The 15,721-nt window shown below is 42.1% G+C and overlaps 2 long non-coding RNA genes across 2 annotated transcripts; both read left to right on the top strand.

Moving 5' to 3' along the window:
• Positions 1 to 2,381: 2,381 nt before the first annotated feature.
• LOC124243097 (uncharacterized) lies at positions 2,382 to 5,680 on the top strand. Its single transcript, XR_006889602.1, has 3 exons — positions 2,382 to 2,447; positions 3,887 to 3,937; positions 5,338 to 5,680. It is a non-coding gene; the product is annotated as an uncharacterized LOC124243097 (long non-coding RNA).
• A 5,291-nt stretch (positions 5,681 to 10,971) lies between these two features.
• Positions 10,972 to 15,045, top strand: LOC124242560 (uncharacterized). Its single transcript, XR_006889480.1, has 3 exons — positions 10,972 to 11,247; positions 11,903 to 12,044; positions 12,463 to 15,045. It is a non-coding gene; the product is annotated as an uncharacterized LOC124242560 (long non-coding RNA).
• The last annotated feature ends 676 nt before the right edge of the window (positions 15,046 to 15,721 follow it).

Genomic DNA, 15,721 nt, shown 5'->3' with positions numbered 1-15,721 from the left:
TGTTCTGCTTGGTTGGGCATCTTTCTTTACAGGTTGTTGATATTTTGAGCATCAACCCTGTCCGAGGTGTTAAACTCAAAGCAAATAGGGTGAGGTGCAGTTAGGGGGAGTTGTAGGAGAGATGCATTCTCCTTTCCAAGAGATTTCTTAAAGCAGTGAGTGATCAGTCTGGGGTGGTGGGATCCCCCAGGAGGACTCTCTGAGGCTTACCTCCCGCACCCTTCCCCTCTGGCCATGGCCATCCTTAGGCTGTCAGAGGGCAGGACTCCATCCTAGCCATGCAGGGAAAATATGCGTGCTGATTCTCAGGCAGACTGACGGGCCCAGGAACATCACTGGTCAGGACATGCTGGCTACCCAGCACGCTGGCCATCTGGACATATCAAATGAACTGAAGCCCCAGACATACAGATGACTCTGGACACACCACCTTCCCAGGGTGGACTGCCATGGAAATCCTGAACACCGAGGGCCACCAGCCAGGCCAGGTACATGAACCACGTCCAACCCCCTCACAGTCTTTCCTATAGCACTCACACTACTCCCAAAGTCCCGATGGTGCATCCTTCCCCAAGGTCCCCTTGGACATGATTTTGATGTGACATCATGGGCAAGCAGCAGCAGCCATGATCGTGTGAGTCACGCCAACAGAGATGTGACTGTTTATAAGAACTGTGTGCATCTTAGACTTTTAAAGCTGAAATCTTAGGATTTTTACAAAATATAAAATTAATTAAATGTCACTTCTTTTGAACTCAACACTGGAAGCACAAAACTATTTATAAGAATTGTACAAGAAGGGACATGCTTTTGACAAAATCTCCTTAACTCTTCCAAAATTGGTTTTTAAATAGGATAATGACATGTCCTTTTCCTAGATGCTTTATTATTACGCTCAGTAGCTGTTTTATCTAAGAAGAATGAGAATGTATTTACAAAGAAAAATGTGTATAAGTAAATAAAATTATTTAAAATTAGGATTTTTCTTACAAATGGTTAAGTTTTGTTGGAACAAAGTCGGTTATACTGGTTATAATACAAATTTCTTCAGAGTGATGTGGTAGATTGCAAAAATGACTACAATTTCTTCCCATCCCTATATCCATGCCCTCCCCATGTGGACTCTGTAATTTGCTTTGGCCAATGGAACGTTAGCAAATGACATGCAAGCAGAGACTTGAAAAGCACTTGCACATTGGGGATTGCCCTCTCTGGAGAAACTGTGATCACCACCATGTGAAAGAGCCCAGGCTGGCCGGTTGGGTGATGAGAGACACATAATGCTGTTGTCCTTGTCACCCCAGCTGACAGTCAGCCAATCACCAGACATGTGAGTGAAGCCATCACGGACCAGCTGAGCTCAGAGGCATGAGTGAGCTTACCCAAGACCAGTAGAAGAACCTTCACTTTATCCCTTCCTGAAACTTAGACTTGACATATGAGGCGGAGCAGCCATATTGTATCCATAAGGCAAAAAACAGTCACCAAGGGGTGGCCAAGAAGGAAGATGAGCAGAAACCAGAGTCTCTGGCGGTATTATGGAGCTATAACACTAGCCCTGGAAAGCCCACCTCTAGGCTTTGTGTTGCAGAGAAAAAGCAAATGCTGTTTTCTTCAGCCTGTATAGGTTGGGATTCTATTACATTATTCTTCACTGAAAAATTGGTTAACTAAAAATACTGCTTTCTCTGGAGAAGCTTCTGCGACCTCCACCTCCCACTGCCTGCTGATTCTGACAAAGCAGAGGAGAATGAGGGACCTGAGGAACTACAAAAGACAGAGGGACTTTCTGGGTTGATCTGTAAATTCAAACAGGCTTGTAGGGTTGAGAATGAAGCCAATTATCAGAAAGCGGGTTACTTATCCTGGTAACCAAAATGAAATGAGGCCAGAAGCTGCTAATGCAAATTAGGTGTGGAGCCAAGAAGTAGAGGGATGGAGAGAACAAGGAGTGAGAGTATAAGAGGACCAGCATCTTGGGGAATACATTGTTGGTCAAGAGATCTTACCCTTATGAACGACAGCGTGGCAAAGGGGTGCCTAACAGGCTGAAAATGCAGGAATCTGCTAGATTCCTCCCTCTGGGTTGTGGAATTGAGCCCTCTCTTCTTTAGATGGGGAGTTTCTGGCCTGTGGAAGCTGTACTCAGATGCCCCGGGACTGTTACTACAAAAACACGAGGCGTGAAACACCCTTTCCATGCTCCGTGTCAGCCTGGGTTCCAGAATGCACGTTTGTCAGACACCTGAGCTTCTGCGCTTTGCCTCTGGCTCCCTCCTCCCTCCCTGCTTCCTTCCACTGTGCCAGGTCCCTCCCACTACATTTGGCTCCCTGAAATATAGTCTCATTTCACTGCCAGGCCTCTGTGATTTACTGCGCATGAGCATCACCGCAGAGCAAGGAAGACATTCTTCATTTTTCTATGTGACGCACGAGGAGCCATAAAAGTAAGTCACGAAGTCAGACTCGAGGGCCTCTTGATTAAGAGTTAAATTGCAGATGTGATTTACTCAATTTGAGCTGGGGAAACAAGGGATGTTGGAGATAATGTGATTGGCAAACTCACATTTCCTCCTCTCTCGAGTGCACAGATACCTGTGGAATCTGTGTGGAGGATGGACAGTTTGAACTTGGGTGTGGGTTGGGGAGGAGCAGGTGCCGTGAGTGATCGGCTCACCTGCATCTGTTTCAGGAAAATGTGAGCCGGAAGACGCTCCCCATGTCAGTTTTCATTAAGTAAAGCCAACAGGCTAAGGGTGAGATCAAAGGTGTGTGTGTGGGAACGTCCCGGAAGGAACAGGAATTGGGAGAAAAGAGTTCTGGCCTTGACTTTGCCCCTGATGAGCTGTGGAAATCTTATACAAGGACATATGAGTGGGTCCCAATTTCTTCACCTAAAAAATGATGGGGCACTAAATAATGTGAAGATCCTTTTTACTGGCCTATGGGAGAATGAGAGATGAGGAAGAAGATCCAGTAGAAAATATTTCTGATAAATTTTACCATGAAGGGGAGCTGAGAATGGGCCAGGAGCTGGAGGACCGTGTGGAGTCAGGATAGCGTCTTTAAAATGAAAGATAATAGAACACGTTTCTGTGATTTGGGACAGAGGAATCAATTGAAGTTATAGAAAGGGGATAATTATAGTAATAAAGTCCTTGAGTGGGTGAAAGGGGAGAGAATGTAAAGCTCAAGTGGCGTTTGATAGGATCAGGGACAATTCATCCCCCGTGACTGGATGGGAGGCAGAGTACATGGGCAGGAATGCCAGGAGACAGCTGGATTTGATAGGGGAGAGGGAAGTAATTCTCATCCGATAGTGCCTATTTCCTCAAAGGAGCACAAGATGATGCTGTTAGCCCCGAGGGTAGGGAGGTGTTTTGGAGGTTTGACAAGAAAGAATTTGTGATAACATCTCAGAAAGTAAGAAAACGAAACTACTAGGGTATCGGGCAGAGTTGTTGCCAGTGTTGAGCACGGATTGGAGATACAGGGTCATAAATTTAAAGTGAGACCAGTTAGCATGATTGTGGGATTTCTTTTCCAGTGGTGTCCAGATTTGTGAGTGTGGACACAGAGGAGGCGGGTGGTTGGCTCCAATGAGGGGTGGGATCTGCCAGTTGAGTATCTGGCAGTGAGAGATGGGCAGGAGAGCTGTTTGTAAAGGGACCATTATAGCGAGGGACACACGGAACCTAAACTGTGTAAAGAGGGAAGTGAGGACTCGAGAAAGATGATAGATAATGAAAAAATGGTAGAATTAATGGATTTAATGGAATTAATGAAATTGGTGGAGGGGGTTCTAAAGTGGGCTGAAGGCTAGCGGTCAGTACAGCACACGTTTGTGTGGGAATTTGAATTCCTTTCTTCTTAATTTATTTTGCAGGTTGAAGATGGGTGCTTGTGAGCCTAACGACACATGTCCCATCCTGTCAAGGTACGTCAGCCACGCCCTTTCCTTCTCCTCTGTTTTACAATATTTACATGCTTCTGGTGAACAAGTACACAAGGGGATAGATCAGTGTAGCCCATTCTCACTATTGCAAAACGAAGTCAAACCACACGTCCTAATCACCAAATCTAGTAAGAGAACACACAGTCACGTATGTGTGTTTTGAAAGGTTTATTTTTGTTGGGTTAAGTGGAGAATCAGTGGTTTTCTCTATGTTCTCCTTATGATTCCCTGGTCTGTACCACTGATTGGTGAAGGGAGGGTCTTAGCTGTTAATGATCCAAGCCCAGTGTAGGTAGAGATGGACTCATCTCAAAAATGCTAAGTGCTGGCACCTCATCAGCATGGGAAGATCCTAAGATCCAAACAGTAACACTGATGGGAAGGTTGGTAGGGCACCCAGGTTATTCCCATTATACAGATGAGATCACAGTCCTGGAGAGGTTAAACCTGACCCTCCGGAGGTCCTCCCCATCTTACAAAAATGCCACTATTCACTCAATGTCACTATTCACTATTCACTCACTATTCACTATTCGCTATTCACCATTCACTTGAGGTCATCTGTCTCTCTTTCACCTTCCTCAGTAGATCAGTCACTGTCTTGAATGAATAAATGAGTGAGTGAGTGAAGGAATGAGTTCTGCAACTTCAGTTCAGTTCAACAGCACCTATTGAGCACCTAACTGGGGCCTCTTGGGTAGGAAAACCACTATTGTCCTGCTCCTTTCCATTCCCACTTTCAAATGAGAAAATAATTCACTTTGATAATTATACAAAGAACTAAATAAGTTTTAGGATGAGCTTATACATCTACTTTATGAAATACTTATAAATTTAAAAGTACTTTAATTACACTTGATAATATATTACAAGTTATTTAAAGAGCATGAATTCTTGGGCATCACATAATTCATTGTATGAGTACATTTGGGGTGATTATCCATCCATCTATTGAGGCTTCGTACTTGAAACACCACGTATGCATCTTAATTTCCAGTTATTATAAAACTATATACCAAAACATTATTGATATAAATAAGCATGATTAATGTAGGTGAAGCAAATAACCTACAGCAAACTAAATTGATAATTATGGACTAATTATAAAATTGTAATCTAAAATTAAAAAGAAAAAATAGCAGTAACTGAAAATCATGATTAACTCAAGACAGTATTGAGGACACACACACACACACAGATGTCTTTTCATAAAATTATTGAGTTGGAGGGGATTGTGTGGATCACCAATCTATATGTCCGTGCATGCTATGTTTTCCAAAAATGGACACTGCAATATTTCTGGTCCCTTGAACTTTGTGATGTTGCAGGATTTTGAAGACTAGGTCCCCAAAGGTGACGTGGGCCTTGGCTCTCTCTCTCAGGATTCTTGCCATTGGAACCCAGCCCCCATGTTATGAAGAAGCCCAGGCAGCAATGGGAGGCCCTGTGTAGATGTTTCAGCCAAAAGCCTCAGCTGAAGTATCAGCCAACGGTCAGCATTGACCATCAGTTATGTGGGTGAATGAACCTTCAGATGATTCCAGCCCCGAGTCTTCAAGCCACCCTACTGATGCTGAGTGGAGCAGAGATAAGCTGTTCCCACTTCGTCCTGCCCAAATTACAGAGCTGTGAGCAGAATAAGTGTTATCATTGCTTTAAGTCTCTAAGTTTTGGAGTAATTTGGAACACATGCATGTTAGAACCTTTGCAGTATTTACCTGGTTTGGATGGTGACAGATTTTCTAATAAAGTACTACATTCGAATCTGCGGAAAATGTAAATAATGCACTAGTTTTAGTTTATGACTTACTTGTATCAATTATAAAAATTATCTTCATAGATTAGTATCTAGAAAGTAGGCTTCATATATACATAAAAATGAATGCATGAGAAATTGAAAGCTGTTTTCCAGTAAAAACTACAGAAAGGACTTATAATTTTTGGATCTGCTCATAGTTGCTTGGAAGAAGCCTAGGGGTCACCAGTAGGCTATGGACGATTCATTGTGAAACAACAATCAAAATTGATAGCTCTCAAAACAACACCCCTATCTTTGGCCTCTATTAAGATCTCCATTCACGAATCTCTACAATCTCTCCCTTCCTGCACTTTCTATCATACTTTGTCTTTATCGTATCGTAATCTCAAACAAAAAAGGAAAGTGCCCAGAATAAGATGAAAAACTTGCATGTAGCCATTGCCGCAAATACACAGATTAGCATTTAACCAACTTTATTGCATAGCTGAAATGTCTTTCAAGAGCTAACATTACAGACACAGTTCTAGCCTTCTTTGGACTCTTTTGACCTCATTTTCCTCTTTTTCTTTTCACCAGAGAGAGCTACGCACCGTCCTGAAACTGGTGTTTCCTTCCCATCCGTGTTCTATGTTAGTATTCATAAGAAATATTAGTACTGATTTTTGTGTCATAAATTTTATATTACTGTTATTATAATATGCTATCCTTCAGCAATTTGTTTTTTCTTCATTCAGTGTTATGTTTTTGTATACACTGATACAGATCAACGTATAGTTCCAGTTTATGTTTTAACTGCTGTATGATATTCCATTCTAGAATTTTAGTTAATTCCCCTACCGGTGAGTGTTTAGGTTCTTTCTAATATCCCACTTTGATATAAGTTGATATCTGAACATACTTCAGCCTCTCTGTGCACGCATGTGGGAGTTCCTCTAAACAATGCACTGAGGATGGGGGGTTGCCTTGTATGGGTCGCACAGCTTCAATTTAATGCACTTAATGGCAGTTTCTGTTTCTCCATTGTCGTGCTTTAATTTTTGTCGAATTGCTAGATGTGAAGATGTATCCTATTTTTGTCTTCTTTTGCATTTCCTTGATTACTAGCAGGTCTAAGCATTTTTTTTTCATATTTATGGGGCATATGGTTTTTCCTCTTTTGCGAATTATCCATACATATTTTTGCTGCCTTTTCTATTGTTACTTACATTTTCCTATTGCTTTTTGAAAATCACTTACATAATCCTGAAGACAATCTTTTCTATATAGGTTGCTAATATCTTCTGCTTTGCTGGTTAACTTTCTATTTCGTTTATGGTGGCTTGGAAGGCAGTTTGAAACATTAATGAGGTAAAATTTATCGAAGATTTCCATTGAGATTTTGCTTCTGGGGACTAATTAAGAAATCCTTTCCCACATAAAGACATACAGTTTTTCATTTATTTATCTTTATTTTTTGAATTTCACTTTCATGTGGCTAAGCAATTGTTCTGGCAATTTATGGGAATAGCTCTTTCTTTCGTTGTTTTATAATGCAAACTGTGTCATTTATCAAGCTCCCTGTCATGCAGAGGTGTAATTATGAGCTCTCTATTTGCCTATTTATGCACTGATATTTTCTGTCCTAATAAGTGCTTTTTAAAGAGTCAATGTCTTGGCCAAGGTCTCTATGTTACCAAATCTAGCGGTCAATTTGCATCACGCCCTTTCTTGGCCTGTCAGGAACATGTGACGTGGTTGGCCGCTGCCTCCCTCCTGAAACCTTTTCCTCTCTTGGATTCCAGGGCACAGCACCCTCCTGGTTTCCTCCGCCTCGCCGGCTGCTCCCCCTCGGTTTCCACCGCAGCTCTGGATGCTTTGCCCAACTCTTCCCGTTTCAGACCCCAGGGCCCCGTCTCCAGATCTCTGCTGTGTTCATCCTCATTTACTCTCAATCTGCCTCCATCTGATCACCTCCTGTCCACTGGCTTAGAAACTGACTCCACTTTTATCTTCTTTGATCTGACCTCAGTTTAATAGGCACCTATAAATGCCTAATAGGCACCTCTTTTCCCACTATTGCTATGGAAACTGTACTTTTTCTGATCTGTAAGCAGCTACTCTAAGAAATTTTTTTTTTTTAAGAAAGCTTTTTTTTTTAAGATTTTATTTTTTTCTCTTTTTCTCCCCAAAGCCCCCCGGTCCATAGTTTTATATTCTTTGTTGTGGGTCCTTCTAGTTGTGGCATGTGGGACGCTGCCCCAGCGTGGTTTGATGAGCAGTGCCATGTCCGCGCCCAGGATTCGAACCAACGAAACACTGGGCCGCCTGCAGCGGAGCGCGCGAACTTAACCACTCGGCCACGGGGCCAGCCCCTACTCTAAGAAATTTTAACACGTATATCTGGTAAAGTTTAAGTCAATATTTATTTTTGTGCTACTTCTGAAAAGTGTGAGACATTTAGGACACTTTAACTCCAATCTCCCTCATTCTTTGTTATCAAGTATTTTAGTTCCACATGGCTTTAACCCATTCCCCATTTAACATTTTATAATTGTTTTTTACTGTAAGTGCTTGTCAGACATCAACATGTTTCCCTTTTGGCGAGGGAGGTGCTCATTATTGCTTCTTGCACCACGTACCTTCCTCTGGGATCAATTTCATCTTTACTGAATTATATTTTTAGCAGTTCTTTTGAAGAGGGCATGTGAATGAAAATATTTGTCTGAGTTTATCTGCAAATGTTCTCTGTTCCCTTTATTCTTAAAAATTGTTCATCTAGATGTAGAATTCTAGGCCAAGTGTTCATTTCCTTCAGCACTTTAAAACCGTTATTCCGTCGTCTTGTATTTGCTCTTGCTGATAAGAAAACTATACTGTTTATAATTCAGCTTTAGATAGTTTTCCTTTTTTGTGATTACTTCTAATGGATTTTGTTTTTTTTTTTTTTAAATCTATCTGGATGTTGGAACTTGTGATTCTTCAATCTAAAGACATGTTAATTCTGGAAAATTTTCAATTGCAAATTCTTGAATTATTGCTTTCCCTCCCCTCATTTTTGCCTTCTGAAGCTCCAAATATATATTTGTTTATTGTTAATTCTTTTCTATTATTCTCCATGGCTCTTAGTCTGTCTTTCATATTTTTCATCTCACTGTTTTGTAGGTGCACTCTGATGATTTCTCCAAATTTATCTTCCAGTTCACCAATTATTGCTCGTTTTTTTTTTCTGATCCTATGTTTAACTCATCCATTGAGTTTTAAATGTTTGTGATTTTTTCCTTTTCATTTCTAGAAGTTCTATTAGCTCCTTTCCAAATTGGCTTCTTCCTTTTTCATACTTATCTGTTCTTCATTATATATTTTTTAAACTGTTAACTCTCTACTCCTTTCGAATCTGCCTATTCTGCATTCTCTTTCTTCTTCCATTGTAGTCAGTTCTTAGGAGCCAAATCCCTCTGAAAGCAGATCTGCTCACTTTCCCTCAGTGTGGTTCATTTTTCTCATACTTTGGCAATTCCATGCTATGAATTTGTACCAACCAAGGATGACTTATCTCTGTGGGAAGTCTTTGTGCTCTGGGTTGTAAATTTTTCCCCTTGGAGCAATTAAATCTTTCTTTCTCTTGATGCCCTTCAGGGCTCCATTGACCCGCAAAGGTTTTTATGTTAAATATTTGGCTTGTAGTTCCTCTATTTTTCAAGTAATGTAATTTAACTTCACACCTTTGAGAGGAACTTGCTTGAAATTTGGATATTTTCTAGGTAACTTTCTTTCCAAATGGTTCAGTAGATAGTAAACTTCCTTTAGCCTCTCTACAGAAGGTGGATGTAAATCATTTATTTCCTATTTAAGGATGAGGCAGTTTTTTGAATCTCTGGACTGGACTTCATCATGTAGTTCAATTTCAACTTCCCACTTTTCTCAGCCCTGAACACATATTCCACATCCCCGTGTAGGAATTAGAATCCAAGCCACTGAGATCTATAATTTGGGCAGGGAACCAACCAGTTCCCCATGGAATCAGCTTGGTTTTCCACTCTGATCTGTATCAGCTTAGCACATGTGTTTCCAAAAACCATCCCTGCCATGCTTATATTTTTATGTTCTTATTAGCAACACAGCATTAATCACCAGCTAATTGGGAAGAAAGCCTGAAGCTTTCACAAAAAGTTAAAATAAAACCAACCAACCAAACAAGAAAAAACATTCAAGCCACTTTGTTGGTTAAAATAATAAAGTTGATAGATTTGAGCATCTTGGGCAATAGACGATGCAATTGTTTTTGTGTCATACATTCCTGGATCCAAATCTTGGCTTGGCTACTTGCCAGTGGTATAATCTTAGGAGTGTCACTTCTCTCAAACTCACCTTCCTAATCTATGGAATAGAGACAATACCCATTTCTTGTGTTTTCAGTGAGAGTTAAGTTTGTATGTATGAAAGTGCCCATAAGAGTACTTTTATATTTATATTAAATTTGTATTTATTTAGAAAATGTTCCATTCATCTAATTTTATTGACTAGAGTATCCCTCTGTCTCTATCTCTATCTCTGTCATCTCATCTCTTTTCCACTACACAGGGTAGTGGGTCCTCTTCTATGGCCAGTGGCTACACAGCACTGGTTCTGCTAGTTGCAATAGTAAACGTTGAAAAGATGCACGGAAGATCCACTCCTTGCAAATGCCCAGTGCAGAGGACATGTTGTGTGCTTGTGGGGGATCAGAATTGACCACCCCAAATGTGTCTGTTTGGCATAAGGATTATTTTGGACTGCTTGCTTTTAAAAACTACAGACTTGGGGAAAAGCTCTGAAAACCAAGTAGAAGTTACCCTTTGTAAGAGACATTTGCATCTGTAAGGGAAATCTCTATTTGTAAAGATGTCTCCCTCTCTGTACCAGGAGGAAGGGAGGATGACCTTATCTCTAGAAACTCTTGTGAATGCAGAAGGCAAGGATTTAAATCTGCATAATAATGTTACTCTTGTTTACTGTGCTTTTCTGGTAATCTCCCATAGCTGACTCACCTCACCCCCAACATCCTCCTATGTCTTTAGCTGAAGATGGTATTTAAGATGACGACCTTGGCCATTTTGATGAGTTACCCAGTTTTCCTGGGTTTCTCTCATGTATACGTGTTGTAAAGCTTTGTTTGATTTTTCTCCCGTTATTCTGTTTCATGTCAATTTAATTTGTAGACCACCAGAAGGACATAGAATGGCTAGAGGAATTCTCTTCCTCTCCCACATGCTTTACTTCGCATCCTCTCAGCCTGCATTTTAGGCTGGCTGTTGCTGTGGTAACCATCTACCTGTGGGTGTAAGTTGGCAGCACCTTTCCTTGGCTGTACCAGGTACCTCTTGCCTTCTTCCCTGAAGCTCTTGGGATGCCTGCAGGAGCCCCACAGCCATTCTGACACATGCACCTGGGCCATCCTGGAAGTGTGAGGGAACCAACACCCATGAGGCAACGCTGGACCATAGAAGAATAGGAGCTGGCATTTAAATACCACCCTTTTTCATCCTGGGAAAAACAGTTCTGAGGTGCATTCCAGGTGACTGTGATCTGGAGGTCTGAACTCCAGTTTCTTGCAGTGGTTGACCAGCTTAATATTGTAGCCATGGATTGGTTCTTCTCTCCTTAATTTCACTCCCTCCAGATTATACTCCTGTTCCTTGGGATTACTTCCCAAAATGAAATAACCACACATAAACACTTCCCTCAGGCTCTGCCTTTTGAGAGCACACAGGCTAAAACACCTGGCTAAATTCATCAAAAGACTAGATTTTCCATATAAGGAGATGAGAAGTCAAGTCTATCAACGATTTGAGTACTAAGATTTAAGTGCTAATGTTAATGTGAGGCCATTTGCATTAACAAGCTTGTGAAATCAAGACCATTAAGGTTGCAGAGGTCTTTATAATTTATACCATATCTTTTCCCAAAGAGGATATGAGTTGCCTTTCTAGATAAAGACGACAGTTAAAAATCACTTACATTTCAAAAGCTGACAACCCATACTACACATAAAGCTTGTCATTTGCTATGTAGAGTGCATTGGGTGACAAAGATACCCAATGACTGGAACTCTGTAACCAGGGAACCCTGAAAGACAAAAGCCTTAAAGAGGCCATGGTGGAGTGTCTCAGAAAATAGTAAAAATTAAAAATATATTTTCCCCTAAATCTCTCCTTTCGTTGGGCTGATAGACATGATTTCAACTCCCTGGAATCACTCAAGTTCCCATGATTAGGAGGTCAATCCAAAAACCAGCGAGAGCTGACATTTTCACTCACCTCTGCCTGCAATAATTGGAGGAACAATTGTATCGCTTGCTCGGATGGCCATTGGGTAAGTGGCCAGGGCCTTCCCTATCTTGGCCTCCACGAAGAAGCTGGTTGTCATTGCCAGCATCAGAAATGGGGCATCTGGATGCTATTTCTCCAGCAGAGAAACAGCTTCTGATTTTTTTCTTGGCTGTGTTTTGGAGGTCAGATGCCAGATGTACAATGAATGTGCAGGAGAGCTAGGACACAGGCTGTTCCAGGAGTCTCTGACAGTCTGCCCAGCCACGGCTGATTCCTGAGTTGCTCTTGTTGTAACAGTCTGTCTTTGGGGCCAAAAGTAACACCTCTCCTCTTGTTTCAGGGCCAGGTGGGTGGAATTTACCCTTGACAAAAATGTAGAGAGAAAAAGTCAATCTACATAAGATGGAGGGGAGGAAATAGGTTGAATACTGACCTATTTGAATAAACACTGCCATTTACAGGTTCCCGAATGGATGTAAACTTGAGCAGACTGCTCAGAAAAGGACAAAGTGATCAGGGATGAGAGCTCGGAGGGGCGAGACGGCTCGGGGGGACAGACAGTGGAGCCTCAGCATTCTGAAAACCCTGTCACTGGAAGAGAGATCAGAGCACAGGGTATAGAAGTGGCCTTCAAAGAAATAACAGAAGGAAAAGTTTCTGAGCTGGAGAAAGACCTACATGTGCAGATCAAAAGTACTCCCAGGCCCCAGGCAACAAGAACGGAAACATCAACACCTAGAAATAGTCTGGTGAAATTCTTGAACTCCAAGGACAAAGAAATAATCACCCACGTGTACTCCAGAGAGAGCAAGCTAACGACAAAAGAATCAAAGTCAGGCTTACCTTTGGCGGCATCAACAGGAAACAGCATGGACAAACGGCAGAGTTCCGATGGGAAAAGGAGTTGTGGTACACGAGTATGCTCACGTGGGAAGGCCCAAGGGAGACATCCTTAGCTAGCAGTGACTCAGGAACACCACCACCCACTGGCCCGTGCTCAAAAACAAACATGTGTGCCAGCCACCCAAAGTGCATGTCATAACAAAGGATCTGGACATCACCAAGTTGGGCACAGAAACTGACGGCCAGCACTGAAGTAGTTTAAACACAGAATTAAGTTTAAATAACTGTTGTAAATGTTTTGCAAGCTGAGCGCAAATGTCATGGTTAGCTAGGGAACGGGAGGATATTGAAGATAAAGTAGAGTGAAAGCTCCCAGCTGAGCCTGGAAACTGTGGGGGCACAGTGCTGGTTTCCCCAGGTGACGGCAGTGTGGTTCTCCACCCTCATGGGGCCAAATGTTTGTAACAGTGAGGGGGGTCGCCCATGGCTCCTACTGATGGGGATGCCTCCACTGCTTCCATTTGGGTTGGCCTCGGTTGGTTGCCACCATCTCCACACAGCGATTCCAAGTGCCTTCCCCTTGGTTGGGGGGAGTGTGCTGGGACGTCCTACAGGACTCCCGGACTGCAGGCAGGTTGTCGTTTGTGGGTGGCGAGTTTGTTGTGTGAGTTGTGTGTATAATGAAGGCCAGTCTTCAAGGGCAGTCTGGATCCCTCTATTCTGCATCTTGGACCCACTTCCCCTGCCATCATCCCCCTATTCTTAGATACTTCTTTCCCTTCTGCACCCCAGGTCCGGTTTTATTTGGGCTCTGGAAGGAGAGAGACTAATTAGTTTATAATCCACTTTCTTCCTCTGGCACTTCGAATCTTTGTTCTCACATTATGGTAGGCTGCAGAGGATGCCGCTCAGTAAAATCCAGACAACGGAAGGGAGGATATTCACAGAGAATGACCAAATTCACAATTTGGAACATAACCCTGTCACACTGCTTTCTAGAGCCCTTTATATTGTGGACTATAACACACACACAATACAATGCACAAAGACAGACACCTGTGTGACCTCCACCTGGGCCAAGAGGTAGAACTTGGCCAGTGCCCAGAAGTGCCTTTGCGTCCCCCTCCCAAGCGCCACCCCCTCCTCCTTAACAACCACCACCCTGAACTTTTATTAAGAATCACTTACGTGTTTTGCTTTATAATTTCACTCTCTAAACATGCTTTCCCAAACACTCTAGCTTGATCTTGTCCCCTTTCTTGCACTTTATATAACCAAAGTATAGAGTATGGATTTATTTGTGGGTCTAGCTCCTTTTGCTCGCTGTTACCTTTGTACAGTTCATCCGTGCTGTTGCCCATCACTGGAGTCCATCTGCCTGTGTGGCTGCACAGTGCTCTGTTGTCGGAGTACCCCGTCATTTAGTTATCCACTCAACTGTTGATGGACGTCTGGGCTGTGTCCAATGTTTGGCCATTACGAGCAATACTGCTCTGAGCACTGCTGTCCTCGTCTTGTGGTGCACATGTGCCTGCAATTGCAATTCTGCTGACTGTCTCCTAAATCCACAGCGCGGCCGGCCTGGCTGCTTTATTGCCTCTAACTTCCGATGGGAGTTATCGGATTTGGGGATGCGTGTTTTAGCCCTGGACTTGTATCCTGACTTCAGAATACTTATGTGACACCGTTACAGGACACAAAAAGGCATTTTAAATTACAACACTAGTGAATGTTGAAATAATAGTATGGGAGCCATCATACTCCCAGAAGCTCTCAGGTACACGCCGGTGGCATGGGGTACCCAGCCCCGTGGCCTGAGGGATGTTGCTGTTCTCCAGCTGACATCTTTGCTCTCCAAGCAATAGCGTGCACACAGTCACACTCTTCCCGGCCCACCAACTTTGAACTTAGACAATTCTTGATGACATTTTTTCCCATTTGGTGGCCTGGTATTATTTATAGTATGCATAAAGTGAGGCTTTATTAATATTATAAAACACTGTTTCAAGACTGAATAATTCAAAGGCACATAAAAAGCAGTTTCACCATACCTCTAAGTGGCTACTTTGTTAGCCACACAAATAGCCAGCAAAAGCTTTAAAACTACCGTTTAGAAAAGACTCAATTAAATTTGGGTCTACGGCCTATTCTGGTCCCCAATCTCTCTTGGAGAACTTGTGGGAAAAGAGAAATGGAGGTGATTTTATTCTCTCAGTTAAATATATATTTAAAGATAAAAACATAAATAAAAATATGTTATATATTTACATGTAAATAAATAAGTATCATATTGGACGAAATATACCAAAATGTTGTCAGAGCTGTTGTGGGGGGAGAGGTGATGTTAGAGATAACTCTTCCTTTTTGCCTTCTGTTGTTTTCCTAAATTTCTGTACGAAGTATGCTCACTTTCCCAACTACAAAAAAAACTTCAAAAATATTATTTAAAAAAAATGAAGTCATAAAGAGCAAAAGGAAGCCATTTGGAAGATGGGAGGGTATAATTCAACTAGAAATACAAGGCTGCAAGTTTAAAGTTTTTGCTATCCAAGGCCAGATGAAAATCTTAAGGAATGCCTCAGCCTCACCATCTGACAGAAAGCAGCAAATCAGTTCTCTGGGAAGCACCAGCTTTCATCCCAGCCATAAACTCTAAATTCCACGGGAAATTTCTCAGGCTGATAGATCATTTTCTCAGGAACACTGAACAGCTAATAGACAGTGTCTTCAACAGTAATATTTCTTCCTCTCCCAGACGTTGACTCTCAGACCCAAAGGCCATGACACTAAATTTCCATTCAGGGAAAGTGTTCTGACGGGTGTCAGTTAAGTGGTATGGTTGGCTTTCTTTCCATTTCCTGCCTTGCATGAAGGATG

This window comes from Equus quagga, chromosome 7 (assembly GCF_021613505.1).
Source record: "Equus quagga isolate Etosha38 chromosome 7, UCLA_HA_Equagga_1.0, whole genome shotgun sequence".
NCBI lineage: Eukaryota > Metazoa > Chordata > Mammalia > Perissodactyla > Equidae > Equus > Equus quagga.
The sequence above is the reverse complement of the archived record's forward strand: the minus strand, read 5'-3'. Positions and strand labels throughout refer to the sequence as shown.